Here is a 5,565-nt window from a genome sequence, read left to right on the forward strand (position 1 = left end):
ATACTTATCACTGCTATACTTATCGCTGAGATGGCCCGTGTACCTAAGACCCTGCCCATAGGAGGGGCCTTAGAGCTTTTGGGTTGGGCAGGGGAGGGGCGGGCCTACCTCATTTGGATGGAGGCGGGCCTGCCGGACGGATCGTGCAAGGACGGGCTGGTAGGCCAACTTACTAGGTGAGCCCGGAGGGGGGGGTTCCGGAGTGGGAAGTTTCGGGGACAGGGGGGGTTCATTGGGTGATCCGGCAGGAGAGATTGTGCACCCTCCTGCTGTGATCATCGTAGGGCCACCTAGGTTCGCCTAAGGCTACCGCCTAGCCTTAGGGGAGCTTAGGCGGTCTTGCGGGGCTCCCGGAGGTGCCTTCAATATAGGCGGCCTGCCTGGGGAGCATTTTTTTTTTTTTTTAAATGTGCATCCCGATTGGCTGATTAGACAGCTGTACGATGCCTACAGCTGTCTACAATCGGGGCACAGTTTACAGAATCCGGGCCTAAATGATCCCACCAGCTCAGATAAAGAGGAAACCATTTTGACACAGAATCTTTCAGTGAGGCTAGAAGATAATCCATATTTTTAGTACCAGTACCAGTAATGGTATGACCAAAAAATAAACCTAAATATTTTATGAAGTCCATTGGATAGTAAAAGGAAATTGAGCAAAATCTTGTTTGGCTATGTCATAGTGAAGGGGCATACTATACATTCTGTTTCATCCCAGTTAATTTTATAGCCGGATTTTACAGAAAATTAATTTAATAAAGAATATGTGGAATGGAGGGAATGGCTGTATAAAGTAGTAGAAAACCAAAAAAACTCTGTGGAGTGACGATGTTCCCAAATGGACTTTATTTGAAAGTATCAAAGTTCCAAAGGTACACTAAAATCATCCACATAAAATAATTCCATCCACATAAAAGTAAATCATCCACATAAGAGCCTTAAAGGACCTAGTCCGCTAGGGATACAGGACCCAACACGGTCCGCGTTTCGACAAAAAGTCTTCTTCAGGGGTCCCTGGGGGTCCTATAAAGGTGAGTACGTGGGAAACAATTGTGTGGTGAACCGGAAGTGAGACACGCAAATGTGGAGTCCCGCAAGGCTCACCCCTCTCCCCTATCCTTTTCAATATCTACATGTCCTCTCTGAAACTCCTTCATCTGTCCCCCCTAGAAACTCTCTACTCCTACGCTGACGACATCCTCATCCTCTTCGAGACCGACTCGAACCTCTCTAACCTCGCTGAGAACATATCCACATGTATTACAAACCTCCAATCCTGGGCCCAATCTGTACAAATGAAACTGAATGAGTCCAAAACAAAACTACTTTGGCTCGGCCCAATTTCAGATCATTTACCCACCTCCATCACACTACCTTCCGGCCCCACTCTTCAGCTTGAGTTTTCAAGCAAAGTCCTAGGCATCATCTTAGACTCCTCTCTCTCCTTCAATGATCACCTCAACTCCCTGGTAAAAAAATGCTTATTTAGCCTCCATATGTTGAGGAAAGTAAGATCCTGCTTTCATCATTCTCATTTCGCCATCCTCGTTCAATTCACCATCCTCTCTAAACTGGACTACTGCAACTCCATCTATATAAGCCTAACTAAGAAAAACCTCCATAGACTTCAGCTAATTCAGAACGCTGCGGCCAAGCTTATTTTAGCAAAAGGCAAGTTCGATCACGTCTCCCCACTCCTCTCCAAGCTTCACTGGCTCCCAGTATACTCCAGAGTCCTCTATAAATGTGCCTGCATAGCCTTCAAGATTCTACATGGCGCCCTCCCTCCCGTTATCCTACTCTTCTGGAATTCCTCAAACCCACTCTCCACTAGATCCTCCCAAAAACTAAAACTATCTTTCCCATCTACAAAAGGTATATCCCGCACAGGAAAACTTGGAACATCCCTCCCCTTTAAAACCACAGAACTCTGGATCAACCTCTCATTCCCACTCAGAAATTCTAGCTCCCTCCAATCCTTCCGCAAACACTTGAAAACTTGGCTCTTTTCAAAAATCTAATCTCCTCCCGTTCTCTAGTACCCTGTTCCCTCTCTATTTTCTCAGTCCCTCTCCTATATCCCTTTGTAGTTCCTTTCCTCTCAACCTCTGTAAACCGTGCCGAGCTCTGCGCTTGCGGAGATGGTGCGGTATACAAACCTAAGGTTTAGTTTAGTTTAGACAAGGAAAAGGCCCCCAAAATCAAACCATTAACCATGACTTTAGTTGTAGGGTTTAAGTATAATAATCGTATCATATTTATGAAGGGTTCTGTGAAACCAAAACACTGTAATACTTTAAAAAGATAAGGCCACTCAACTCTATCGAAGGCCTTCTCCGTGTCCAGAGCGAGTATAACATATTGGATGTTTTGAAGCTAAAGAGAGAATATTACAAAATAATCTTGAGTTATCAGAGGTGGATATATTAGCCATAAAACCACATTGATTAATGTTTATGATAAAAGGCAGTACAATATTTATTCTGTAAGCCAAAATTCTTGCATATATTTTATTTTCAAAATGAATAAATAATATGGGGCTATAATTTCTAACAAGAGATGAGTCAGGTTTCAGTATCACAATTATCTGAGCTTCCCTGAAAGTACCTGAAATGGGTTGGGTAACATGCATATGAAAAGGGTCTCTAATAAAGGGCTGGTGCACTGAATGCTCTGACGGTCTTAGAGTTTGTATGAGCATCAGAGCTCTAAAAACCTCTTCCATGCTTTTGTAAAAAGGGGGGTAAATGATTTCTAAAATTCAGCAGAAAAATCATTGGGTCCAGGAGACTTATTCAGAGGGAAAGATTTAGGGGTCCTTTTATCAAGCTGGGGTTTAACGCGCGTAATACTACGTGTTAAACCGCCTGCATTGAGCAGGTGTTAGTTTTTTAGCCGGCCGCAGGGGTTAGCGTGTGATGAAATGTCCAACGCGCTAACCCCGCTAGCGCAGCTTGATAAAAAGAGCCCTTAATTGCTTTATTTATGTTATCTATAGAAATAGGTAATTCTAACAGTTCTATATTGTCTCTAACCAACTAAGGACTATTCAATTTAGATTTAAAAAATTGTCAGTTTCAGTATCAGACAGTGTTGTGCATGAGTGTCTTATGCGTAATTGTCTGCATGTGATTGTCTGCGCGCATTTGTCTTGCATGAATTTGACCAGCCACCACCAGACAGTTAGTACTTTGCGCATTTCCAAGTAAAACAAATCTGTGCATATGCTGGAATGTTATTCTGAGGATAAATATCAACATTGTAAAACTTTTATGTGCAAGAAAGTTTTGCAATACTGTTATTTATGCATAGTATAGCATTCCAGAATACATGCAGATACAATTTGTTTTTACTTGTTCCTGTGTGCAACACTGTCACCTCCAATTCTGTCTTAAAGTTGTTGGTACAAAAAGCAAAGAACAAGAAACAGGTATTAAATACCAAAAACTGGCATTAAATCCTCTCAATGAACCATACTACACCTCCTCAGACCCGTCCCTCAAGTTCTAGCATTATGCTTATATTAAAGTCTTCTGCATACTTCTCAGCATTGGGGCAGACTTCATTGCCATTTATTTTAATATGCCTTGCATATGTCTGTGCAATATTACTTCCTGTATGAACATTTTTCTGTATCGTGCAGCCATAAAGTTCATGTAGATGTCTGGCTAACCACACTCTTCCATCCATGCTAGCTTTCTGCATTGGCCCCAGAATTCTCTTATAATGGGGTTTTAATGCAAGCCCTGAGAAAGAGTAAAGCTTTTTGTTCTGCAGTCAGTGCTGATGAGGATTTTGTACCCATTTTATGCTCTCAATTAGTGAGCACAGGATCTACAACTTTTTCTTTCTTGAAGAGAGGCAGGCATGTTAGAACAAAGAAATGCTGGATTGTTGACAATATTACTATTTTCAAAAATCATGTATAGGCACTTTGACCTGCATGCTCAAATGCTCTTTTGTGCATAATTACCAGTAATTGCATTGCAAAATTGTATGCACAGGGGAGCATTCAAACACATACGTGGCTCTATGCACCTGCTACTCCAGTGCTGATAGTTTTCTTGTACACCTGCTACTCCAGTGCTGATACAATTTTCTTGTACTCCAAAATATAACCATCACTAGCAGAGACCCATGTGCACATGCATCCTTTGTGTTGTTCCACATTAGCACTTTGGGGGTTTTTGTTGTTGTTTTTTTATTTATTTTTTTTTGGGGGGGGGGTTGTGTGCAGATCATTTGCTTTCAATTTCCTTACTGCACTGGGGCACTATTTTTCTCTTGTATGTATGCATAGGAAACTAGTAGCATAGAGCCCTCATCCATGGCTTTCTGCATTAGCCCCTCAAGTAGCTGATTCAATGAGGTAAAAGAGCTTGAGCACCTAGTGGTGCAAGAATCCAATATAAATTAAGAAAGAAAAGATTGGCAAAGAATACAACAGAAGACCAAAATTGTTATTGAAAAAGTATTTTAACAGCATGGAATAACATACGGGCTATCAGCTTGCAATCTTTGTGCTGTCACACAGCTTTGGATCTACAGCCTTGACTCAATAATCTTAAAAAAATTGGAAATAAGAAAAAAGAATAACCAAAGGTCATAAGGAGAATCACTGGTCACTTCCCTGGTTCACAGTCTACTTCTCTAAGACTATGCCTCCATTGCTTAAATCCCGCTTGATTTTTGTGGCTTTAGGAAAATTACTGTAATATCTTGTTAATTAAATTAAAATCATGTTTATTTGTACTAACAATTTAAAATATATATACTTACTGTATTTAGCATGTGTAGATTTGAGAATAACAAAAAGTACAAAGACAATATAATAGAGTGCATTTCTCACCTCTGTCTTGAAGTTACCTTTGTTGTTTCTTGCTTTTGTAGAAAGCATTGTGAATTACAAATCAGCTTTGTTATGCTTTCTTGTACTGTACTTTTATAATCCTTTTAACCAGTCATCAGCATACACTTCTGTTATGCAATTAGATGTTTCCCTATGATGATTGTTTTCTCATTAGTCCAGACAGAATATGTCACTATTGCCTAAGACACATTATATAACACCCCCCCCAAAAAAAATCAAAAACAAAAAAAAACCCAAAACAAAACAAAACTGTGCTGTGGGACTACGGACATGCTCAAATTTAACCTTTTCAAACACTTGCATAGCAAAATCTGGGCACATGTCCTTAGGGTTAAATATAAAATCAAAAGAAAGAGAAACCTCAAATACTTTTCAAACACTGTGTCACGCTTCATACTGCATACCTGAATCAAAACTGGCAGTTTCCTTGTATTCTACTGTTTATCTTTCATTTTGAGTTTTCCACCGTTTATCTTTCATTTTAAATTTATATTGCTATTATTGTAAAGAAAATGCCTCAGAGCTCAGCGTCGGAGGGAAGCTTACAACTTGCTGATTTTACTTGCTTCGGGCAACGAGGAAGGCCCGAAGCAAGTAAAAGCAGCAAGTTATAAGCTTCCCTCTGGGGTTCTAACGTGTGCGTGCCGGCTTCCCTTCTCTTCTCTTCTCTTCTCTCCCACCACGGGACGTAACTT

This window comes from Geotrypetes seraphini, chromosome 2, assembly GCF_902459505.1.
Source record: "Geotrypetes seraphini chromosome 2, aGeoSer1.1, whole genome shotgun sequence".
NCBI lineage: Eukaryota > Metazoa > Chordata > Amphibia > Gymnophiona > Dermophiidae > Geotrypetes > Geotrypetes seraphini.